General features: G+C 42.0%; 6 non-coding genes across 6 annotated transcripts; all 6 read right to left on the bottom strand.

Annotated features, from left to right (window-relative positions):
* Window positions 1-7,866: 7,866 nt before the first annotated feature.
* Window positions 7,867-7,948, bottom strand: TRNAS-UGA (transfer RNA serine (anticodon UGA)). The gene has a single exon. It is a non-coding gene; the product is annotated as a tRNA-Ser (tRNA).
* A 9,208-nt stretch (window positions 7,949-17,156) lies between these two features.
* TRNAS-UGA (transfer RNA serine (anticodon UGA)) lies at window positions 17,157-17,238 on the bottom strand. Its single transcript has one exon. It is a non-coding gene; the product is annotated as a tRNA-Ser (tRNA).
* A 2,126-nt stretch (window positions 17,239-19,364) lies between these two features.
* Window positions 19,365-19,436, bottom strand: TRNAH-GUG (transfer RNA histidin (anticodon GUG)). Its single transcript has one exon. It is a non-coding gene; the product is annotated as a tRNA-His (tRNA).
* Window positions 19,437-20,717: 1,281 nt separating this feature from the next.
* Window positions 20,718-20,799, bottom strand: TRNAS-UGA (transfer RNA serine (anticodon UGA)). Its single transcript has one exon. It is a non-coding gene; the product is annotated as a tRNA-Ser (tRNA).
* A 2,126-nt stretch (window positions 20,800-22,925) lies between these two features.
* Window positions 22,926-22,997, bottom strand: TRNAH-GUG (transfer RNA histidin (anticodon GUG)). Its single transcript has one exon. It is a non-coding gene; the product is annotated as a tRNA-His (tRNA).
* A 1,281-nt stretch (window positions 22,998-24,278) lies between these two features.
* TRNAS-UGA (transfer RNA serine (anticodon UGA)) lies at window positions 24,279-24,360 on the bottom strand. Its single transcript has one exon. It is a non-coding gene; the product is annotated as a tRNA-Ser (tRNA).
* Between the last annotated feature and the right edge of the window lie 2,362 nt (window positions 24,361-26,722).

The raw sequence follows: 26,722 nt of genomic DNA on the forward strand, positions 1-26,722 counted from the left end.
GTTTGGCGTTTTGCAACATGTTAAGCCGGACTCGAGGGCTCTGGCAGTTTTCCTGGATATGGAGAAGGCCTTCGACTCGGTGGAGTGGCCCTACATGAGACTGGCCCTGACGAAAATGGGACTGGGCCCCGTCTTCCTTCAAATGATCGGTGTGCTATACAGAGGCCCGACAGCGAGGATTAGACTAGGCGACTTGGTCACGGACGCTATACCAATCTCTAGGGGGACCCATCAGGATTGCCCGCTGTCCCCTATATTGTATGCCCTGGTAGCAGAACCGCTGGCGCGGGCCCTTCGGGAATACCATCACCTCAGAGGCGTGAGCTTCCCAACATATCGCATTACCTCGGCCGACATCCCCGGCCCTGCGGACACGCCCACTCGCGCTGGCCACGCCCCCATCTGATACTTAAACGCGCGCTAATACTGCCCCGCGTTCACAGAACTTCTCCTGAGGCGGAAAGCCGGGAGCTTACAGCATTTTTTAAACTTGGTGTGATTGACTGTTGTTTTTAAAGTTGCACTCACCCCGCGGCCTTGACATCGTAACCACGATCTTCCCGCTCAGCTGATACTCGCTGCCGCTGGTGTGTGGTGATTACCTCGGCCGACATCCCCGGCCCTGCGGACACGCGCACTCGCGCTGGCCACGCCCCCATCTGATACTTAAACGCGCGCTAATACTGCCCCGCGTTCACAGAACTTCTCCTGAGGCGGAAAGCCAGGAGCTTACAGCATTTTTTAAACTTGGTGTGATTGACTGTTGTTTTTAAAGTTGCACTCACCCCGCGGCCTTGACATCGTAACCACGATCTTCCCGCTTAGCTGATACTCGCTGCCGCTGGTGTGTGGTGATTACCTCGGCTGACATCCCCGGCCCTGCGGACACGCCCACTCGCGCTGGCCACGCCCCACCCTCCACTTCCCGGGTTATAACATGTGTCATCACCGGAGGCGCAGCGGACGAGCGCAGCGGGCGCGCCGACTGCACGCCGAAGGCGCGCTTAAGGCAAGCTCGTCTGCGCTCGTCCGCATCAAATCCGGGTCTAGGGCCACCCCTCCTACCTCTGAGGCACCACATATCGCTCATAAAGTCAGCACATACAAATACACTGCAGCCCAACTCCGAACAATGAATACTTCAGCAGAAGTACCTCATTTTACACCACATCTATTATACACAAATCCTAGTATGGGTCTTCACAAATGTCCCCTTTGCACTATTACTGCCCTCCCTACTACTTCTTCCCCTCAGGTTTTAGCAGCACTTACCAACGTGCGCTCAGTTTCTAAGCATAAATTTGAAATCTTAGAGCTTATTGAGTCACACAACTTAGATCTTTTATTCATCACTGAAACCTGGGGTGACGACTCTTCAGGTCCAGACTTCAAAGCAGCTATCCCGGAAAATTACTGCGTTTGTAAGCTCGATAGAATCATCAGAAAGGGTGGGGGAATAGCCATTATTCACAAAAACCATCTTAAAGTTAAAGTTACAGACGCCAAACATACTGAGTGCAAGGCATTTTCCTTTTCCATTAGTCTTTCCGGTAAACAGTCACTTACAGGTATTTTACTCTACCGCCCCCCAGGGTCCAGATTGAAATTTCTTAACAATTTAAACAACCTAATTGAGGTTTCAGCAGGAGCCCCACACTTTACCATACTAGGTGACTTCAATTTTCATCTTGAATCCATCTGTGACCCTGACACCGTGGCACTAATTAATGACCTAGCAGCAGCCGGCCTTCATCAAATTGTCAATCAGCCTACTCATAAAGCTGGACATACCCTTGATGGGCTATTTACCAGTAACCCACACATTTCTATTTCTAAGGTGATCCCTCTTACATGGACCGATCACGCGACAGTCAGTTTCTCTATAAAATTGACTTCCCTTTCACTCCCGTCCATTTCCTCCTCTCCTATTACTTTCCGAGATTGGAAAAATGTCAATCCTCCTCAACTCGCTGCTTTACTGTCTGACAGTATTATCACCACTGGAAAAGATCCCTCATTAGCCTCCATTAATTATCTCAACAGTCTAAATATAGCTTGTCACAACGTAGCTCCCCTAAAAACCTCCAACCGTAGTAGAAAATGCCCCTCGGCTCCTTGGTTCACGGAATCTCTTCGACTGCAGAGACAACACTGCAGAAATTTGGAAAGGCACTGGCGCCGTCATTACAATCTGACGGATAAATTAGTGTACAAAAGCGCCCTCTCCAAATATAAAGATCTAACTATCGCTGAAAAGACTTTCTATTTTACTTTCCAAATCAACCAAGCCAAAAATTCATCAAAAGAATTGTTTCAGGTGGTTACCCACCTTTCTAATCCTTCTGCCCCCACTTCAATGGAACTCAATCACACTGTGATTCCCTTGCTAATTTTTTCAAAGACAAAGTCACCGCCATCTTTTCAGCCTTTACTCATGACCCCTGCGTAACCACAACAAATTCACCTTTAAATAGTAATACACTCAGCTTCCCGGCTTTCGAAGCTGTTACGGAGGAACAGGTCTATCGACTTGTTCTAGGTACTAAATCAGGATCACCTCTAGACCCTTGCCCTCCTGCCATCCTTAATCTAATTCCTGAAGCTGTTTCTCCCGCCTTGACAAACATCTGTAACGCAATGTTTACAACGGGTATTTACCCGCCAGTTTGGAAGGAGGCTATCATCAAACCTCTCCTCAAAAAACCTACCCTTGATCCCCTCCTTCCTGCCAGTTACCGACCCATTGCATGTCTTCCATTCCCAGCTAAAATTTTTGAAAAAATCATGAATACACAACCATCAAAGTTTATTGATAACAACAACCTACTGAACGATACCCAATTTGGGTTTAGACAGGGTCACGGTACAGAGACTGCATTACTAAAAGCTGCAGATGAAATAAGGATGACACTGGACAAGGGAGGAGCAGCTGTACTAATACTATTGGCTCTTTCTGCAGCCTTCGACACGGTCAATCATTCAATCTTGATTGACCGTGTCTCAGCTATAGGAATTCAAAATAAAGCGAAACAACTTCTTGCAGCTTTCCTTTCCGATCGCTCACAAAAAGTAAAAATGGGCCACTTCATCTCCCACACCTTCACCCTTCCATGTGGCGTCCCACAGGGCTCATCGCTAAGTCCGACACTATTTAACATTTATGTTTCGGACTTGGCGAGGGTAATAAATTCCTATGGAATCAGCCTTACTACATACGCGGACGACACACGATACATAGTGACGGCTCATCGGTTGCTGCAAATTTTCAAGAGGGAATGCGGGCTATCAGTTCCTGGATGTCATCAAATTCTCTCAAACTGAATTCTGATAAAACAGAAGTGATGACATTCGGGAAACTGGAGCCTGTTTGGTCCCCTCAATGGTGGCCACCTGAGATGGGGGCTCCTCCTCAACCAGTAACTAAGGTTCGCAACCTTGGAGTTCTTTTTGACGACAAATTGACTTTTGTCCACTACGTCAACTCTGTGGTCTCCTCATCCTTTTTCATTTTGAAGAAAATCAAAAAATTACTGCCATTCCTTCCCCCCTCAGCAGGTAAAATGCTAATCAGTACTCTGGTTTTTTCTAAAACGGATTATTGTAATGCCCTTCTTATGAATGCCCAGGAAAAGGTCTTAAACAGACTACAGCTAGTCCAAAATGCTTCAGCCAGAATTTTACTGGGAATTCCTAAGTTTACATCTATTTCACCTTACATTAGGCATCTACACTGGCTCCCACTCAGAAGCCGGATAAAGTTTAAGGCGCTATGTATTGCGTACAAAGCAGTTAACAACGTTGGTCCACAGTTCCTCAGAAGAGCTTTCTGCCCGCTTGAACACTCTAGAATACTCCGCTCCTCCTCCGCTCATTTACTTAAAGTTGCGCGAACCAGGAAGGTTAACTGGGGCGACAGGTGCTTTACGGTCTCCACAGCTAAACTTTGGAACATATTGCCCTTTCATGTCAAAACTGCTCCTACCCTTTTGAGTTTTAGGAAGATTCTGAAAACTTGGCTCTTTTCACCTTGATTTACTTGCTGTAGCACGGTCTCCGTTTCCTGAGCGCCGAGACACCCCTGGGTATTTGCGCGCTTTAAAAATTGCAAAAAACATAAACATAAACATAAACATTGTGGTCTCAACATATGCAGATGACACTTTGCTGTATGTTCGGGACCCGGAAAGCAACCTGACGCCGGTGCTGCGGGAGGTAGTACAGTTTGGAGCGCTTTCGGGGCTTAAGGTTAACTGGAGCAAATCCATTGCATTTCCGCTGACGCCGACCACCGCACCGTTCGACATGGAGTTCCCGCTGCAATGGTCGGATGACGCGGTTAGATACCTTGGGATACAACTTCATAGGGATTCTGATGTAGTCTTTACAGAGAACTATGGGAGAGCCGTAGCCAAACTGGAGGACGATGTGGAGACTTGGATCAGACTTCCCTTGTCCCTTATGGGCAGAGTTTCCATCGCTAAGATGGTGGTACTCCCCCGCTTCCTCTTCCTGTTTACCAATATCCCAATGGTGCTGCCGCGTACATTTTTTGCCAGGCTGATCAGATCGCTACTGTGACTGGTGTGGGCCGGGAAGCAGGCCCGTGTCAGCTGGAGGGTCCTGACGCTTCCCTATCATATGGGGGGCCTAGGGGCGCCTGACATGGAATTGTACTACAGGATAGCGCAGGCAGCACAGGCACATAATTGGGTCCATGGCGATGACACGATCCCGTATTTAAAACTCGAGAGACTGTTTGCGGTGCCTCTCCCATTGCAAGCGATTATGAGCGAGCCTGCATGTCGCAGGACTGGCGTCTAAGACTCATTGAACACTATAAGGCACGCGTGGGATTGGATATTGCAGCAGACAGCGGGGGCGCTCTTGTATTCCCCGGTCATGTCGCTGGACTGGGTGGTCTGGCTGGCACCATGTAGGGAACGCGCGGTGGTACAGTCCCTGCGCAGACTGGGCATAAACCTTGCGGGCGACCTGTTTAAGGATGGTATTGCCAAAACGTGGGATGACGCGGCGTCAACAACGGAGACCAGTACACTGCTGCAGAGGTTTCAATTTCACAGGGTTAGGGGCGCATTGCGACAACATCTGGGAGAGGATATGGTTGAGCCTCCGGATGTCACAGAATTGTCGTATTTACTTAAGCACAAGAGCCCACGTAAGATGACATCCAAGTTATATTCCATTGCCATGTCCCAGAGATCCCAGAATTATACCAAGGCCCGCTTGGACTGGCAAAGAGATCTAGACAAAGTGATAGACAACGCCATGTGCACATATTGTTGCGCAGGTACGCGCCTCATATCGCTGCATGGCAAGCATAGACTGATACACTTTAAATTTATTAACAGCGTCTATTATACGCAGGACAGGCTGCATAGATATGGCTTGCGCGAGGGATCGGAGTGCGAAAGGTGTGCTCATCCTGGGGCTGATTTCATCCACTTGGCATGGTACTGTCCTGGCGTCGCTAAATTCTGGGAAGCTAGATTTCGGCAGATCGGAGAGATAGCTAACTTAGAACTAGTGACGGACCCTGCGGTCGCCCTGTTAGGACACACTAGGGAGCTCCCAAAGGCGGCGTGTCGGCTGGTAGATATGGGCATGTTAATAGCCAAGCGCAGAGTGGCTTTGTGTTGGATGCGGGGCCCGCTTCCCACGATAGACCAGTGGAAGAGGGACGTGCTGTACTGTTGTACGCAATCTGAGACATTTAGTGAGCTGCTGCCACCGAGGAGCAGGCCAAAGAACTTCTGGGGACTGTATGTGGAATATCTCAAGAACAGGGGAGTGGGTCCAGGCACCGACACGGGGGAGGAGGATGTGGCCGTACCGGATCGGGAGGCAGGCTAATGGTGTTACACGATAGTTTGTAGAAATTTGGCTAGTGGTGAGCGGAGGGGTATATGTGCACGGCGCTGCGGACTGTGAGCTGGAGGGTGCGCTGGGTTACACGCAGTGGTTGATCCTTGTGTGCACCAGGTCAGTGAATTAGTGAAACAGATCTACGGGAGGAGCAGGCCAGCACTGGCACTGGGTGCGGGGGGGGGGGGACCCTGGGAGCAGCTGACAGGTCATCTCCATGGTTATGGGAGGGGTGGGGGGAGGGGATTGGTAATGGGTTTGGTGAGTTATAAAGAAGGAAACTTTTGGTTCCCTATAGGGAACAGATTACGTGAATAGACAGGATAAAGAGTTGTGGAATTATTGCACATATACAATAGCGATACCCGGCCTCTGGTATATGGGAAACACTAGATATGCAATGACTGTCAGATACAAAGTAGCCGGCCCTATGGGTTGTAGGCGAGTGGATGTATTCGTACCATGTTTCCCTATTTCTTATTTTCTCATTTCAAAATAAATTAATAAAAATAAATAAAAATAAGTATTTGAAAGGATCTGTTTTTAATAGACATTTTACAAAAACCTCTGGTACATTTGCTAATTCTGTAAAAGTAGAACCCAACCACCGTGACATTGCCAACCACAATGCCGTGACTTGGATTCAAACCAAGGTTGCTGCGGCCACAACGCAGAGTACTAACCACTATACGATCACGGCGAGCTACATGGGCTCAATGACATACACTGACATGGAGAATTTATAATTTGGAACTCTCAGGGCTGTTCCTGTGATAGACTGGATGTATTCATTGCTTCCTCATTCCTCATACAGAGGCTGCGTCTCCTCAGTGGTTGATAGGCTGAAACCGTTTCCTGGCCGCCTGCTTGTGAACTGCCAGGAGTCAAAGATCACACATTACACTTGCGGGCCTGTGATGGGACACCAATGCAGAGAAACCCACTTGGCACAGACCTCCTCTTCTGTCTATTAGACCTGCATCTTCCCTGCACCTTTCAAGCCATTTGTATGTGAAGCAAGAAAGAGTTAAGGAGTGATCCATCTACACTTTTATAGGGAGGATGCCGATGTGAGCTCCTCCCAGCTAATCACACGAACAGCAGTAAAGCAAGATAAATACACAGTTGAGGGGGGGCTGCAAGGTTATGTTTTTGAGTAATTATTGAAACTGACCTCAGTGGCTCATGAGCAGAGCTGCGGCTAATGACTGGTTCCAAATCATGATGAAGCAAGCACCGTGGCTCGTAGGGGACCCACAACACGCTTTTCGTAGCTCACTGAATTAAAGTATAAACTTCCGCCGTGTGTGAGTGGTAAAGGCTTGTTAATATGGTTCCTTTTCCAATTCAAGTCTGACAACAAGAGGCAGAAACCACGGGGCTTTGAAAGCTCTGGATTTTAGCCACCAACCAACGAGAGAAAGAGAGAACTGGCAGTATGAGAGGTGGAGAAAACAGGAGCAGGAGCAAGGAGCTCAAATGAGATTAAAGGCGCGTCAATAGAGCGCGTAAAGGAACAGTTACACAGCTAAGAAAAGGGAAAGAAAGACTAAGGAAAAAACACAGAAAGATCCTGTAGATGAAATTCTCTTCCTTTGACAGCAGATTAAGAGAAATTACAAAGGGAGAGGTTAAGCATGTAACACGGGGGAGAATAAAAAAGAAAATGCAGTTTTATGAAGTGTGTTTGCCAAATCCAGCCAGCACTTTTGTTTTATTTCTCTCTTTGCGTCTTTTATTGGTAAAGTAACTTTCAAGTGCATGCACAGGTATGGTTGAGAGAGCAATGGTATAATAATTTGAAGCGTTTACACCAGTGCTAAAGTAGGAAGAGAGGTGTAGCAAAGACATGAAAGAGGTAGCGATAATAAATATGTGGAGAGGCAATAGTGACACAAAAATAAGCCACCTATTTATAAAACTGAAATGGAAGAAATACTTAAGGTTAACTTCTGAAATTGTAGACGATAATAACAAGATTCTCGTTGTTGGCAAGATTCAAACTTGCGCGGGGGGACCCCAATGGATTTCAAGTCCATCGCCTTAACCACTCGGCCACATCACCTTACTGTAAGCCGCATGCAAATATTTTGTTTGAAAGTTTTCAAGTTGTCCCACATCAAAGTACTGATATTCTGCAATGAGATTTTTAAAAACAATGTTATTTTCATTATGCACGTTCTGTCCTTAAAACAAAAATTGCATGAGTATATCTCTGGATCTGTAAAAGGATACGGTTGCATGCAAACTCTCATGTGGCACTCAATTTTTTGGACCCTGTTGCACTCGGTTTTTGCGCTGCTTTTAGTCTACGACCCATATTACAGAAGTCTACCATCCTGTGATGTTCCCAAAATAAAGGGCAATTACCTTCTCGCTCTGCTATATGCAGATGATGCGGTCCTTATGGGCCGCACCCCCAATGCGTTACGCATCCTAGTGAATGGTTTTGTCGACCATATGGACTCTTTGGACTTAAAGACCAATTTTAAGAAATCCTTTGTTATGTCCTGTGGCCCGAAGAAACGACACATTGGAAGCATTGTCGTGGGGACAGAGAGATTGGGGTCTACCAGTAGCTTTCCGTATTTGGGAGAGGGCTTTGCTGCGAACAACTCCTGGAGTGGGCATATTGCCCACTCCAGGGGTAGGTTCTCAAAGGCCATTAACTCTATCCTGAGCCTCCCCCGCCCTAAAAGGACTGGCGCGTTGGTTGCCACTTTAAAAATATATAAGGCCCAATACGTTCCGGTTGCAACGTGTGGAGCCGAGGTTTGGGGAACAGCCAGATGTCCGCACATTCTTGCCGAGGAAAATAGATTTTGCAGGAAGCTCCTTTGCGCCCCCATCTCCTCTCCGCATTACATATGTCATAAAGAATTAGGGTTGCCTTTTATAGGGGATTTTATTCGTGCTCGCCCTGCACTTTTTTGGCTGGCTATTTGGAAAAATCCTGCTGCTAAATTGACTAGGGATATTATAGAGGATTGTTTATGTTGTGACAGAGGCATGTCCATCCCTTGCCTTTCTGGGGTGCAGAGCGTTCTTGGTGGTGCGCATTTTCATAATGTTTTTTCTGATCCCACCACCACCCAGCTCCCACCCAAGTCTGTACTCAAACAAGCTCTCTATACACTGTTAAGTGACGAAAGGGTTGCGAGAGAGTCCTTGAAACCTAACTTTACTAGATACCTAGCCCGTCATCTTTTAACTTATCCCATACCCAGCTACCTAACTCTCCCAATGAGCCACTGGGAGCGAGGCCTTTTATTTCGCCTTAGGCTGGCACTATCAAATATGCTCTTAGTTTCCCGCTATGGAATCATAATGATCAAATTGTGGAGCCGTGCCCATGTGATTGCCGGAGTGATCAAACAATTTTACATTTCTTATTCTTTTGTAAATTTTATATTAAATATATTAAATGGTTTTTAACTCTGTATTTTAAAAAATTGAAACCGATTAGCCTGGATCTCGCACTTTCAATGATATTAACCCTGGATGATCATGAACTTGCCTTCCGTGTGGGTTCCTTTTTAAAAACTGTGGTTTGTGCCCGTTTAACTATGTCGTAAAGTATGAACGATTTGTTGCTTTTATCTTGTAAATACGTGCATATTGCACATCTGCACTGTTAACTGTATTTTGTGCTTTTATGGATTACTATTATCCGAATAAAGTTTTGAAACTTGAACTTGGACTCATTTGTAAGTGTCTTATCTTTAATCCTTGAAGAGCTCTATAATAGAAGGGTCCGTCAAAGATTGCTTGAATGGAAGATAAAAGAAGGCCCACTTGTCTCACCAAATGCCGTAGAGAAACCTGATGTTTTACTCACGGAATCCTTAGTTCATTTTTGTTAGACCTGGCATCCTTAAGGTGGCCTGCCAGCAACCTTTTTGCTTTTCTCCTCACGTTTTGCTCTATCTTTATGTTGGCCTTAGGACTCTAATCACTGTATCACTACTGTGAGAAAGTGGCTCTGTATATACTGTTCCCAAATAGGTACAGTGTGCACAGAGTCCTGAGTCCCCAGAGGTTTGACAGAGGCTAAAGTTTGATATAACCTTACTCTCTAAAGTGGTAGTTTGCTCGAGCAGTAAGGCAGTATCCAAGGACAGTGTAAAGCATTTGTTGTACACACTCAGTCAGCAAATGGTCTCACACACTCAAGAACTGAACTCTAGGCCAATGGTTTGTATAAAAAATATATTGTTGTTTTATTTTAGAACCAACAATAGGTATCAAAATATACTTTCTCAGGGTGAGATGCTCTAGTTAAATAATTTGCAATAGGCAATTGACTTTTGCAGGTAATAGTTACAGTTTATTGCAATAGGAAACACAATTTCAAATACAATAATACATTGAGCTCAATGGGAATTTTAAGTTACATGCAATTAATTACTTTCAGGATTAAATCCAGGACTGGATCCTAGATTCAGTCCTGGGACAGTTCTTGGAAACAAGTGAGTAAATTCGTTTTAGTTACTGTTGTGATTTTTAAGCAATATTTTGCTATTTCAAAAGTTGACACTTAGAAATGTTTTCTGATCAAATTACCAATGTTATCCTATGGAAGGAAATTCACTTAGCAGGTAAATGGGGTTATGGTTACTTTTTCTATGTCAGTGTTGGATCCTAGATCCAGCACTACTGTACCACCTGTAAGCAGATGAGAAACTGCGTTTAAGTTAAACAGGCGATTTTTAAGGAATATTTATAAGTTTGCAAAATCGACACTTAGAAGAAATTTTACAGAAAAACAGTCAATGGTTTGCTATGGAAGAAACTTCAAGTTATGGGTAAAGGACGTTCTCGTTACTTTTGTAATCCAGTGCTGGGCTCCTAGGCTCAGTTCTGGAACATCTATCTAAAACATGTAAGCAATTACGTTTTCACAATTGGTACGATTTTTAAAGAATATTTGTAAGTTTCAAAAATCGACACTTAGAAACTTTTTCAGCAAAAAGCAAGCAATGACATCCTATGGAAGGAAATTCGAGTTACTGGTAAGTACGGTTAAAATTACTTTTCAGGGTCAGTACTGAGCTACAAGATGCAGCACTGAGGTCTCTCCTGACAACAGGTGAGTAAATCAGAATTCGTTGTTCGGCTGATTTTAGATGAATATTTTCAAGTTCCAAAACTTCACACTTCGAAGAATTTCCAAGTGAAACCAGTCAATGTTAGCCTATGGAAGAGAAGTGAGTTATCGGCTTTTAGGTAAGTACACGACTGGCAGAGTTATGGTTCTGGGCATAGACTCAGGGGTCTCTCAGGGGAGTCCCAGTCTACTTGCCAAGCCCTAAACTCCCCTTTTATTACATATAATTTACCCCTAAGGTAGGCCCTAGGTAGTCCTAGGTGCATGATGCTATGCAAGTAACAGATGAGATATGTACTTTAGTGGTTCGCATGTCCTGTAAGTACCAAACAGTCAATTTCATTTTTCACTACTGTGAGGTCTACCTCTCTCATATGTTAGCATTGGGTATTCCTAAATACTTTTCATTTGGTAATTCCATATCGGAGAGGAGTAGCTTTATTTATTCATTGAAAATCCTACTTACTGGTGATGTTGGATTTAACTTTACTCTTTTAGAAATGCCACTTTTAGAGAGTGAACATTTCTCTACACTTACTGCTCTATTTACCTGAAACCTGGCCCCAATACACGTCTGGATTGGGCTGGGTGACAGCAACATTTGTTCCTTCCCTACAGAGAGCCACAACACAGGTTACCGAACTGCACCTGGGGGATGAGCTCCGCTCCCCCTCCACCCCAATAGTTTCAAGAACGATAATTTATGTAAGTAAATACATTATAGCTACAGTTTATAATCCTGTGAGATTAAATAATTTGTTGTTAGATGGTTTAAGTATTTGAAAGGATCTGTTTTTAATAGACATTTTACAAAAACCTCTGGTACATTTGCTGATTCTGTAAAAGTAGAACCAACTGCCGTGACTTGGATTCGAATCGAGGTGGCTGCGGCAACAACGCAGAGTACTAACCACTATACGATCACGGCGAGCTACATGGGCTCAATGACATACAGTAACATGGAGAATTTATAATTTGGAACACTCAGGGCTGTTCCTGTGATAGGCTGGATGTATTCATTGCTTCCTCATTCCTCATACAGAGGCTGCGTCTCCTCAGTGGTTGATAGGCTGAAACCGTTTCCTGGCCGCCTACTTGTGAACTGCCAGGAGTCAAAGATCACACATTACACTTGCGGGCCTGTGATGGGACTCCAATGCAGAGAAACCCACTTGGCACAGACCTTCTATTCTGTCTATTAGACCTGCATCTTCCCTGCACCTTTCAAGCCATTTGTATGTGAAGCAAGAAAGAGTTAAGGAGTGATCCATCTACACTTTTATAGGGAGGATGCAGATGTGAGCTCCTCCCAGCTAATCACACGAACAGCAGTAAAGCAAGATAAATACACAGTTGAGGGGGGGCTGCAAGGTTATGTTTTTGAGTAATTATTGAAACTGACCTCAGTGGCTCATGAGCAGAGCTGCGGCTAATGACTGGTTCCAAATCATGATGAAGCAAGCACCGTGGCTCGTAGGGGACCCACAACACGCTTTTCGTAGCTCACTGAATTAAAGTATAAACTTCCGCCGTGTGTGAGTGGTAAAGGCTTGTTAATATGGTTCCTTTTCCAATTCAAGTCTGACAACAAGAGGCAGAAACCACGGGGCTTTGAAAGCTCTGGATTTTAGCCACCAACCAACGAGAGAAAGAGAGAACTGGCAGTATGAGAGGTGGAGAAAACAGGAGCAGGAGCAAGGAGCTCAAATGAGATTAAAGGCGCGTCAATAGAGCGCGTAAAGGAACAGTTACACAGCTAAGAAAAGGGAAAGAAAGACTAAGGAAAAAACACAGAAAGATCCTGTAGATGAAATTCTCTTCCTTTGACAGCAGATTAAGAGAAATTACAAAGGGAGAGGTTAAGCATGTAACACGGGGGAGAATAAAAAAGAAAAAACTGTTTTATGAAGTGTATTTACCAAATCCAGCCAGCACTTTTGTTCTATTTCTCTCTTTGTGTCTGTTATTGGTAAAGTAACTTTCAAGTGCATGCGCAGGTATGATTGAGAGAGCAATGGTGTAATAATTTGAAGCGTTTACACCAGTGCTAAAGTAGGAAGAGAGGTGAAGCAAAGACATGAAAGAGGTAGCGATAATAAATATGTGGAGAGGCTATAGTGACACAAAAATAAGCCACCTATTTATGAAACTGAAATGGAAGAAATACTAAAGGTTAACTTCTGAAATTGTAGCCGATAATAACAAGATTCTTGTTGTTGGAAGGATTCAAACCTGTGCAGAGAGACCTCAATGGATTTCAAGTTCATCGCCTTAACCACTCGGCCACAACACCTTACTGTAAACTGCATGCAAATACTTTTTTTGAAAGTTTTCAAGTTGTCCCACATCAGAGTACTGATATACTGCAATGCACTTTTTAAAAACAATGTTTTTTTCATCATGCACGTTCTGTCCTTAAAACAAATATTACATGAGTATATCTCTGGATCTGTAAAAAGATACGCTTGCATGCCAACTCTCATGTGGCACTCAATTTTTTGGACCCTGTTGCACTCGACCTATATTACAGAAGTCTACCATCTCTGAGTATTTGTGACTCCTTTGTAAGTGCCTTATCTTTAATCCTTGAAGAGCTCTATAATAAAGGGGTCCGTCAAAGATTGCTTGAATGGAAGATAAAAGAAGGCCCACTTGTCTCACCAAATGCCGTAGAGAAACCTGATGTTTTACTCACGTAATCCTTAGTTCATTTTTGTTAGACCTGGCATCCTTAAGGTGGCCTGCCAGCAACCTTTTTGCTTTTCTCCTCACGTTTTGCTCTATCTTTATGTTGGCCTTAGGACTCTAATCACTGTATCACTACTGTGAGAAAGTGGCTCTGTATATACTGTTCCCAAATAGGTACAGTGTGCACAGAGTCCTGAGTCCCCAGAGGTTTGACAGAGGCTAAAGTTTGATATAACCTTACTCTCTAAAGTGGTAGCTTGCTCGAGCAGTAAGGCAGTATCCAAGGACAGTGTAAAGCATTTGTTGTACACACTCAGTCAGCAAATGGTCTCACACACTCAATAACTGAAATCTAGGCCAATGGTTTGTATAAAAAATATATTGTTGTTTTATTTTAGAACCAACAATAGGTATCAAAATATACTTTCTCAGGGTGAGATGCTCTAGTTAAATATTTTGCAATAGGCAATTGACTTTTGCAGGTAATAGTTACAGTTTATTGCAATAGGAAACACAATTTCAAATACAATAATACATTGAGCTCAATGGGAATTTTAAGTTACATGCAATTAATTACTTTCAGGATTAAATCCAGGACTGGATCCTAGATTCAGTCCTGGGACAGTTCTTGGAAACAAGTGAGTACATTCGTTTTAGTTACTGTTGTGATTTTCAAGCAATATTTTGCTATTTCAAAAGTTGACACTTAGAATTTTTTTCTGATCAAATTACCAATGTTATCCTATGGAAGGAAAATCACTTAGCAGGTAAATGGGGTTATGGTTACTTTTTCTATGTCAGTGTTGGATCCTAGATCCAGCACTACTGTACCACCTGTAAGCAGATGAGAAACTGCGTTTAAGTTAAACAGGCGATTTTTAAGGAATATTTATAAGTTTGCAAAATCGACACTTAGAAGAAATTTTACAGAAAAACAGTCAATGGTTTGCTATGGAAGAAACTTCAAATTATGGGTAAAGTACATTCTCGTTACTTTGGTAATTCAGTGCTGGGCTCCTAGGCTCAGTTCTGGGACATCTATCTAAAACAGGTAAGCAATTACGTTTTCACAATTGGTACGATTTTTAAAGAATATTTGTAAGTTTCAAAAATCGACACTTAGAAACTTTGTCAGCAAAAAGCAAGCAATGATATCCTATGCAAGAAAATTCGAGTTACTGGTAAGTACGGTTAAAATTACTTTTCAGGGTCAGTACTGAGCTACAAGATGCAGCACTGAGGTCTCTCCTGATAACAGGTGAGTAAATCAGAATTCGTTGTTCGGCTGATTTTAGATGAATATTTTAAAGTTCCAAAACTCCACACTTAGAAGAATTTCCAAGTGAAACCAGTCAATGTTAGCCTAAGGAAGATAAGTGAGTTATCGGCTTTTAGGTAAGTACTCGACTGGCAGAGTTATGGTTCTGGGCATAGACTCAGGGGTCTCCCAGGGGAGTCCCAGTCTACTTGCCAAGCCCTAAACTCCCATTTTATTACATATAATTTACCCCTAAGGTAGGCCCTAGGTAGTCCTAGGTGCATGATGCTATGCAAGTAAAAGATAAGATATGTACTTTGGTGGTTCGCATGTCCTGTAAGTACCAAACAGTCTATTTCATTTTTCACTACTGTGAGGTCTACCTCTCTCATAGGTTAGCATTGGGTATTCCCCTATACTTTTTATTTGGTAATTCCATATCGGAGAGGAGTAGCTTTATTTATTTATTGAAAATCCTACTTACTGGTGAGGTTGGATTTAACTTTACTATTTTAGAAATGCCACATTTAGAGAGTGAACATTTCTCTGCACTTACTGCTCTATTTACCTGAAACCCCAATACACGTCTGGATTGGGCTGGGTGACAGCAACATTTGTGCCTTCCCTGTAGAGAGCCACAACACAGGTTACTCAACTGCACCTGGGGGGTGAGCTCCGCTCCCCCTCCACCCCCAAAAGGTTCAAGAACGATAATTTATGTAAGTAAATACATTATAGCTACAGCTTATAATCATGTTAAATTAAATATTTGTTGTTAGATGGTTTGAATATTTAAACCTCTGGTACATTTGGTAATTCTGTAAAAGCAGAACCCAACTGCCGTAACATTGCCAACCATAATGCCGTGGCTTGGATTCGAACCAAGGTAGCTGCGGCCACAACGCAGAGTACTAACCACTATACGATCACAGCGAGCTACATGGGCTCAATGACATACACTAACATGGAGAATTTATAATTTGGAACACTCAGGGCTGCTCCTGTGATAGGCTGGATGTATTCATTGCTTCCTCATTCCTCATACAGAGGCTGCGTCTCCTCAGTGGTTGATAGGCTAAAACCGTTTCCTGGCCGCCTGCTTGTGAACTGCCAGGAGTCAAAGATAACACATTACACTTGCGGGCCTGTGATGGGACACCAATGCAGAGAAACCCACTTGGCACAGACCTTCTATTCTGTCTATTAGACCTGCATCTTCCCTGCACCTTTCAAGCCATTTGTATGTGAAGCAAGAAAGAGTTAAGGAGTGATCCATCTACACTTTTATAGGGAGGATGCCGCCGTGAGCTCCTCCCAGCTAATCACACGAACAGCAGTAAAGTAATATAAATACACAGTTGAGGGCGGGCTGCAAGGTGATGTTTTTGAGTAATTATTGAAACTGACCTCAGTGGCTCATTAGCAGAGCTGCGGCTAATGACTGGTTCCAAATCATGATGAAGCAAGCACCATGGCTCGTAGGGGACCCACAACACGCTTTTCTTAGCTCACTGAATTAAAGTATAAACTTCCGCCGTGTGTGAGTGGTAAAGGCTTGTTAATATGGTTCCTTTTCCAATTCAAGTCTGACAACAACAACAAGAGGCAGAAACCACGTGGCTTTGAATGCTCTGGATTTTCGCCACCAACCACAATGAAAGAGAGAACTGGCAGTATGAGAGTTGGAGAAAACAGGAGCGGGAGCAAGGAGCTCAAATGAGATTAATGGCGCGTAAATAGAGAGCGTAAAGGAACAGTTACACAGCTAAGAAAAGGGAAAGAAAGACTAAGGAAAAAAACACAGAAAGAGCCTGTAGATGAAATTCTCTTCCTGGGACAGCAGATTAAGAGAAATTACATAGGGAGAGGTTAAGCATGTAACACGGGGAGAATAAAAAAGAAAATGCAGTTTTATGAAGTGTGTTTGCCAAATCCAGCCAGCACTTTTGTTCTATTTCTCTTTTTGCATCTTTTATTGGTAAAGTAAGTTTCAAGTGCATGCACAAGTATGATTGAGAGAGCAATGGTATAATAATTTGAAGTGTTTACACCAGTGCTAAAGTAGGAAGAGAGGTGTAGCAAAGACATGAAAGAGGTAGCGATAATAAATATGTGGAGAGGCAATAGTGACACAAAAATAAGCCACCTATTTATAAAACTGAAATTGAAGAAATACTAAAGGTTAACTTCTGAAATTGTAGCCGATAATAACAAGATTCTCGTTGTGGGCAGGATTCGAACCTGCGCGGGGAGACCCCAATGGATTTCAAGTCCATCGCCTTAACCACTCGGCCACAACAACTTACGGAAAGCTGCATGCAAATATTTTATTTGAAAGTATTCAAGTTGTCCCACATCAAAGTACTGATATTCTGCAATGCGCTTTTTAAAAACAATGTTTTTTTCATCATGCACGTTCTGTCCTAAAAACAAAAATTGCATGAGTATATCTCTGGATCTGTAAAAGGATACGCTTGCATGCAAACTCTCATGTGGCACTCAATTTTTGGGACCCTGTTGCACTCTGTTTTTGCGCTGCTTTTAGTCTACGACCCATATTACAGAAGTCTACCATCTCTGAGTATTTGTGACTCCTTTGTAAGTACCTTATCTTTAATCCTTGAAGAGCTCTATAATAAATGGTCTCACACACTCAAGAACTGAACTCTAGGCCAATGGTTTGTATAAAAAATATATTGTTGTTTTATTTTAGAACCAACAATAGGTATCAAAATATACTTTCTCAGAATAAGTACTTTGCAATAGGCAATTGACTTTTGCAGGTAATAGTTACAGTTTATTGCAATAGGAAACACAATTTCAAATACAATAATACATTGAGCTCAATGGGAATTTTAAGTTATATGCAATTAATTACTTTCAGGATTACTTTTCTAAATCCAGGACTGGATCCTAGATTCAGTCCTGGGACAGTTCTTGGAAACAAGTGAGTAAATTCGTTTTAGTAACTGTTGTGATTTTCAAGCAATATTTTGCTATTTTAAAAGTTGACACTTAGAAATTTTTTCTGATCAAATTACCAATGTTATCCTATGGAAGGAAATTCACTTAGCAGGTAGGTGGGGTTATGGTTACTTTTTCTATGTCAGTGTTGGATCCTAGATCCAGCACTACAGTACCACCTGTAAGCAGTTGAGAAACTGCATTTAAGTTAAACAAGCGATTTTTAAGGAATATTTATAAGTTTGCAAAATCGATACTTAGAAGAAATTTTACAGAAAAACAGTCAATGGTTTCCTATGGAAGAAAATTCAAGTTACGGGTAAAGTACATTCTCGTTACTTTGGTAATTCAGTGCTGGGCTCATAGGCTCAGTACTGGGACATCTATCTAAAACAGGTAAGCAATTACGTTTTCACAATTGGTACGATTTTTAAAGAATATTTGTAAGTTTCAAAAATCGACACTTGGAAACTTTGTCAGCAAAAAGCAAGCAATGATATCCTATGGAAGAAAATTCGAGTTACTGGTAAGTACGGTTAAAATTACTTTTCAGGGTCAGTACTGAGCTACAAGATGCAGCACTGAGGTCTCTCCTGATAACAGGTGAGTAAATCAGAATTCGTTGTTCGGCTGATTTTAGATGAATATTTTAAAGTTCCAAAACTCCACACTTAGAAGAATTTCCAAGTGAAACCAGTCAATGTTAGCCTATGGAAGAGAAGTGAGTTATCGGCTTTTAGGTAAGTACTCGACTGGCAGAGTTATGGTTATGGGCATAGACTCAGGGGTCTCCCAGGGGAGTCCCAGTCTAGTTGCCAAGCCCTAAACTCCCCTTTTATTACATATAATTTACCCCTAAGGTAGGCCCTAGGTAGTCCTAGGTGCATGATGCTATGCAAGTAAAAGATAAGATATGTACTTTGGTGGTTCGCATGTCCTGTAAGTACCAAACAGTCTATTTCATTTTTCACTACTGTGAGGTCTACCTCTCTCATAGGTTAGCATTGGGTATTCCCCTATACTTTTTATTTGGTAATTCCATATCGGAGAGGAGTAGCTTTATTTATTTATTGAAAATCCTACTTACTGGTGAGGTTGGATTTAACTTTACTATTTTAGAAATGCCACTTTTAGAGAGTGAACATTTCTCTGCACTTACTGCTCTATTTACCTGAAACCCCAATACACGTCTGGATTGGGCTGGGTGACAGCAACATTTGTGCCTTCCCTGTAGAGAGCCACAACACAGGTTACTCAACTGCACCTGGGGGGTGAGCTCCGCTCCCCCTCCACCCCAAAAGGTTCAAGAACGATAATTTATGTAAGTAAATACATTATAGCTACAGCTTATAATCATGTTACATTAAATAATTTGTTGTTAGATGGTTTAAATATTTAAACCTCTGGTACATTTGGTAATTCTGTAAAAGCAGAACCCAACTGCCGTAACATTGCCAACCACAATGCCGTGACTTGGATTCGAACCAAGGTTGCTGCGGCCACAACGCAGAGTACTAACCACTATACGATCACAGCGAGCTACATGGGCTCAATGACATACACTAACATGGAGAATTTATAATTTGGAACACTCAGGGCTGCTCCTGTGATAGGCTGGATGTATTTATTGCTTCCTCATTCCTCATACAGAGGCTGCGTCTCCTCAGTGGTTGATAGGCTGAAACCGTTTCCTGGCCGCCTGCTTGTAAACTGCCAGGAGTCAAAGATAACACATTACACTTGCGGGCCTGTGATGGGACACCAATGCAGAGAAACCCACTTGGCACAGACCTTCTATTCTGTCTATTAGACCTGCATCTTCCCTGCACCTTTCAAGCCATTTGTATGTGAAGCAAGAAAGAGTTAAGGAGTGATCCATCTACACTTTTATAGGGAGGATGCCGCCGTGAGCTCCTCCCAGCTAATCACACGAACAGCAGTAAAGTAATATAAATATACAGTTGAGGGCGGGCTGCAAGGTGATGTTTTTGAGTAATTATTGAAACTGACCTCAGTGGCTCATTAGCAGAGCTGCGGCTAATGACTGGTTCCAAATCATGATGAAGCAAGCACCATGGCTCGTAGGGGACCCACAACACGCTTTTCTTAGCTCACTGAATTAAAGTATAAACTTCCGCCGTGTGTGAGTGGTAAAGGCTTGTTAATAGGGTTCCTTTTCCAATTCAAGTCTGACAACAAGAGGCAGAAACCACGTGGCTTCGAATGCTCTGGATTTTAGCCACCAACCACAATGAAAGAGAGAACTGGCAGTATGAGAGTTGGAGAAAACAGGAGCGGGAGCAAGGAGCTCAAATGAGATTAATGGCGCGTAAATAGAGAGCGTAAAGGAACAGTTACACAGCTAAGAAAAGGGAAAGAAAGACTAAGGAAAAAAACACAGAAAGAGCCTGTAGATGAAATTCTCTTCCTGGGACAGCAGATTAAGAGAAATTACATAGGGAGAGGTTAAGCATGTAACACGGGGAGAATAAAAAAGAAAATGCAGTTTTATGAAGTGTGTTTGCCAAATCCAGCCAGCACTTTTGTTCTATTTCTCTCTTTGCATCTTTTATTGGTAAAGTAAGTTTCAAGTGCATGCACAAGTATGATTGAGAGAGCAATGGTATAATAATTTGAAGTGTTTACACCAGTGCTAAAGTAGGAAGAGAGGTGTAGCAAAGACATGAAAGAGGTAGCGATAATAAATATGTGGAGAGGCAATAGTGACACAAAAATAAGCCACCTATTTATAAAACTGAAATTGAAGAAATACTAAAGGTTAACTTCTGAAATTGTAGCCGATAATAACAAGATTCTCGTTGTTGGCAGGATTCGAACCTGCACGGGGAGACCCCAATGGATTTCAAGTCCATCGCCTTAACCACTCGGCCACAACAACTTACTGTAAGCTGCATGCAAATATTTTATTTGAAAGTATTCAAGTTGTCCCACATCAAAGTACTGATATTCTGCAATGCGCTTTTTAAAAACAATGTTTTTTTCATCATGCACGTTCTGTCCTAAAAACAAAAATTGCATGAGTATATCTCTGGATCTGTAAAAGGATACGCTTGCATGCAAACTCTCATGTGGCACTCAATTTTTGGGACCCTGTTGCACTCTGTTTTTGCGCTGCTTTTAGTCTACGACCCATATTACAGAAGTCTACCATCTCTGAGTATTTGTGACTCCTTTGTAAGTACCTTATCTTTAATCCTTGAAGAGCTCTATAATAAATGGTCTCACACACTCAAGAACTGAACTCTAGGCCAATGGTTTGTATAAAAAATATATTGTTGTTTTATTTTAGAACCAACAATAGGTATCAAAATATACTTTCTCAGAATAAGTACTTTGCAATAGGCAATTGACTTTTGCAGGTAATAGTTACAGTTTATTGCAATAGGAAACACAATTTCAAATACAATAATACATTGAGCTCAATGGGAATTTTAAGTTATATGCAATTAATTACTTTCAGGATTACTTTTCTAAATCCAGGACTGGATCCTAGATTCAGTCCTGGGACAGTTCTTGGAAACAAGTGAGTAAATTCGTTTTAGTAACTGTTGTGATTTTCAAGCAATATTTTGCTATTTTAAAAGTTGACACTTAGAAATTTTTTCTGATCAAATTACCAATGTTATCCTATGGAAGGAAATTCACTTAGCAGGTAGGTGGGGTTATGGTTACTTTTTCTATGTCAGTGTTGGATCCTAGATCCAGCACTACAGTACCACCTGTAAGCAGTTGAGAAACTGCATTTAAGTTATACAAGCGATTTTTAAGGAATATTTATAAGTTTGCAAAATCGATACTTAGAAGAAATTTTACAGAAAAACAGTCAATGGTTTCCTATGGAAGAAAATTCAAGTTACGGGTAAAGTACATTCTCGTTACTTTGGTAATTCAGTGCTGGGCTCATAGGCTCAGTACTGGGACATCTATCTAAAACAGGTAAGCAATTACGTTTTCACAATTGGTACGATTTTTAAAGAATATTTGTAAGTTTCAAAAATCGACACTTGGAAACTTTGTCAGCAAAAAGCAAGCAATGATATCCTATGGAAGAAAATTCGAGTTACTGGTAATTACGGTTAAAATTACTTTTCAGGGTCAGTACTGAGCTACAAGATGCAGCACTGAGGTCTCTCCTGATAACAGGTGAGTAAATCAGAATTCGTTGTTCGGCTGATTTTAGATGAATATTTTAAAGTTCCAAAACTCCACACTTAGAAGAATTTCCAAGTGAAACCAGTCAATGTTAGCCTATGGAAGAGAAGTGAGTTATCGGCTTTTAGGTAAGTACTCGACTGGCAGAGTTATGGTTATGGGCATAGACTCAGGGGTCTCCCAGGGGAGTCCCAGTCTAGTTGCCAAGCCCTAAACTCCCCTTTTATTACATATAATTTACCCCTAAGGTAGGCCCTAGGTAGTCCTAGGTGCATGATGCTATGCAAGTAAAAGATAAGATATGTACTTTGGTGGTTCGCATGTCCTGTAAGTACCAAACAGTCTATTTCATTTTTCACTACTGTGAGGTCTACCTCTCTCATAGGTTAGCATTGGGTATTCCCCTATACTTTTTATTTGGTAATTCCATATCGGAGAGGAGTAGCTTTATTTATTTATTGAAAATCCTACTTACTGGTGAGGTTGGATTTAACTTTACTATTTTAGAAATGCCACTTTTAGAGAGTGAACATTTCTCTGCACTTACTGCTCTATTTACCTGAAACCCCAATACACGTCTGGATTGGGCTGGGTGACAGCAACATTTGTGCCTTCCCTGTAGAGAGCCACAACACAGGTTACTCAACTGCACCTGGGGGGTGAGCTCCGCTCCCCCTCCACCCCAAAAGGTTCAAGAACGATAATTTATGTAAGTAAATACATTATAGCTACAGCTTATAATCATGTTACATTAAATAATTTGTTGTTAGATGGTTTAAATATTTAAACCTCTGGTACATTTGGTAATTCTGTAAAAGCAGAACCCAACTGCCGTAACATTGCCAACCACAATGCCGTGACTTGGATTCGAACCAAGGTTGCTGCGGCCACAACGCAGAGTACTAACCACTATACGATCACAGCGAGCTACATGGGCTCAATGACATACACTAACATGGAGAATTTATAATTTGGAACACTCAGGGCTGCTCCTGTGATAGGCTGGATGTATTTATTGCTTCCTCATTCCTCATACAGAGGCTGCGTCTCCTCAGTGGTTGATAGGCTGAAACCGTTTCCTGGCCGCCTGCTTGTAAACTGCCAGGAGTCAAAGATAACACATTACACTTGCGGGCCTGTGATGGGACACCAATGCAGAGAAACCCACTTGGCACAGACCTTCTATTCTGTCTATTAGACCTGCATCTTCCCTGCACCTTTCAAGCCATTTGTATGTGAAGCAAGAAAGAGTTAAGGAGTGATCCATCTACACTTTTATAGGGAGGATGCCGCCGTGAGCTCCTCCCAGCTAATCACACGAACAGCAGTAAAGTAATATAAATACACAGTTGAGGGCGGGCTGCAATGTGATGTTTTTGAGTAATTATTGAAACTGACCTCAGTGGCTCATTAGCAGAGCTGCGGCTAATGACTGGTTCCAAATCATGATGAAGCAAGCACCATGGCTCGTAGGGGACCCACAACACGCTTTTCTTAGCTCACTGAATTAAAGTATAAACTTCCGCCGTGTGTGAGTGGTAAAGGCTTGTTAATAGGGTTCCTTTTCCAATTCAAGTCTGACAACAAGAGGCAGAAACCACGTGGCTTCGAATGCTCTGGATTTTAGCCACCAACCACAATGAAAGAGAGAACTGGCAGTATGAGAGTTGGAGAAAACAGGAGCGGGAGCAAGGAGCTCAAATGAGATTAATGGCGCGTAAATAGAGAGCGTAAAGGAACAGTTACACAGCTAAGAAAAGGGAAAGAAAGACTAAGGAAAAAAACACAGAAAGAGCCTGTAGATGAAATTCTCTTCCTGGGACAGCAGATTAAGAGAAATTACATAGGGAGAGGTTAAGCATGTAACACGGGGAGAATAAAAAAGAAAATGCAGTTTTATGAAGTGTGTTTGCCAAATCCAGCCAGCACTTTTGTTCTATTTCTCTCTTTGCATCTTTTATTGGTAAAGTAAGTTTCAAGTGCATGCACAAGTATGATTGAGAGAGCAATGGTATAATAATTTGAAGTGTTTACACCAGTGCTAAAGTAGGAAGAGAGGTGTAGCAAAGACATGAAAGAGGTAGCGATAATAAATATGTGGAGAGGCAATAGTGACACAAAAATAAGCCACCTATTTATAAAACTGAAATTGAAGAAATACTAAAGGTTAACTTCTGAAATTGTAGCCGATAATAACAAGATTCTCGTTGTTGGCAGGATTCGAACCTGCACGGGGAGACCCCAATGGATTTCAAGTCCATCGCCTTAACCACTCGGCCACAACAACTTACTGTAAGCTGCATGCAAATATTTTGTTTGAAAGTATTCAAGTTGTCCCACATCAAAGTACTGATATTCTGCAATGTGCCTTTTAAAAACAATGTTTTTTTCATCATGCACGTTCTGTCCTAAAAACAAAAATTGCATGAGTATATCTCTGGATCTGTAAAAGGATACTCTTGCATGCAAACTATCATGTGGCACTCAATTTTTGGGACCGTGTTGCACTCTGTTTTTGCGCTGCTTTTAGTCTACGACCCATATTACAGAAGTCTACCATCTCTGAGTATTTGTGACTCCTTTGTAAGTACCTTATCTTTAATCCTTGAAGAGCTCTATAATAAATGGTCTCACACACTCAAGAACTGAACTCTAGGCCAATGGTTTGTATAAAAAATATATCGTTGTTTTATTTTAGAACCAACAATAGGTATCAAAATATACTTTCTCAGAATAAGATGCTTTAGTTAAATACTTTGCAATAGGCAATTGACTTTTGCAGGTAATAGTTACAGTTTATTGCAATAGGAAACACAATTTCAAATACAATAATACATTGAGCTCAATGGGAATTTTAAGTTATATGCAATTAATTACTTTCAGGATTACTTTTCTAAATCCAGGACTGGATCCTAGATTCAGTCCTGGGACAGTTCTTGGAAACAAGTGAGTAAATTCGTTTTAGTAACTGTTGTGATTTTCAAGCAATATTTTGCTATTTTAAAAGTTGACACTTAGAAATTTTTTCTGATCAAATTACCAATGTTATCCTATGGAAGGAAATTCACTTAGCAGGTAGGTGGGGTTATGGTTACTTTTTCTATGTCAGTGTTGTATCCTAGATCCAGCACTACAGTACCACCTGTAAGCAGTTGAGAAACTGCATTTAAGTTATACAAGCGATTTTAAGGAATATTTATAAGTTTGCAAAATCGACACTTAGAAGAAATTTTACAGAAAAACCGTCAATGGTTTCCTATGGAAGAAAATTCAAGTTACGGGTAAAGTACATTCTCGTTACTTTGGTAATTCAGTGCTGGGCTCCTAGGCTCAGTACTGAGACATCTATCTAAAACAGGTAAGCAATTACGTTTTCACAATTGGTACGATTTTTAAAGAATATTTGTAAGTTTCAAAAATCGACACTTAGAAACTTTGTCAGCAAAAATCAAGCAATGATATCCTATGGAAGAAAATTCGAGTTACTGGTAAGTACGGTTAAAATTACTTTTCAGGGTCAGTACTGAGCTACAAGATGCAGCACTGAGGTCTCTCCTGATAACAGGTGAGTAAATCAGAATTCGTTGTTCGGCTGATTTTGATGAATATTTTAAAGTTCCAAAACTCCACACTTAGAAGAATTTCCAAGTGAAACCAGTCAATGTTAGCCTATGGAATAGAAGTGAGTTATCGGCTTTTAGGTAAGTACTCGACTGGTAGAGTTATGGTTATGGGCATAGACTCAGGGGTCTCCCAGGGGAGTCCCAGTCTACTTGCCAAGCCCTAAACTCCCCTTTTATTACATATAATTTACCCCTAAGGTAGGCCCTAGGTAGTCCTAGGTGCATGATGCTATGCAAGTAAAAGATAAGATATGTACTTTGGTGGTTCGCATGTCCTGTAAGTACCAAACAGTCTATTTCATTTTTCACTACTGTGAGGTCTACCTCTCTCATAGGTTAGCATTGGGTATTCCCCTATACTTTTTATTTGGTAATTCCATATCGGAGAGGAGTAGCTTTATTTATTTATTGAAAATCCTACTTACTGGTGAGGTTGGATTTAACTTGACTATTTTAGAAATGCCACTTTTAGAGAGTGAACATTTCTCTGCACTTACTGCTCTATTTACCTGAAACCCCAATACACGTATGGATTGGGCTGGGTGACAGCAACATTTGTGCCTTCCCTGTAGAGAGCCACAACACAGGTTACTCAACTGCACCTGGGGGGTGAGCTCCGCTCCCCCTCCACCCCCAAAAGGTTCAAGAACGATAATTTATGTAAGTAAATACATTATAGCTACAGCTTATAATCATGTTAAATTAAATAATTTGTTGTTAGATGGTTTAAATATTTAAACCTCTGGTACATTTGGTAATTCTGTAAAAGCAGAACCCAAATGCCGTAACATTGCCAACCACAATGCCGTGACTTGGATTCGAACCAAGGTTGCTGCGGCCACAACGCAGAGTACTAACCACTATACGATCACAGGGAGCTACATGGGCTCAATGACATACACTAACATGGAGAATTTATAATTTGGAACACTCAGGGCTGCTCCTGTGATAGGCTGGATGTATTTATTGCTTCCTCATTCCTCATACAGAGGCTGCGTCTCCTCAGTGGTTGATAGGCTGAAACCG

The sequence above is a fragment of the Triturus cristatus genome, chromosome 12, assembly GCF_964204655.1.
Source record: "Triturus cristatus chromosome 12, aTriCri1.1, whole genome shotgun sequence".
NCBI classification, from domain to species: Eukaryota; Metazoa; Chordata; class Amphibia; order Caudata; family Salamandridae; genus Triturus; species Triturus cristatus.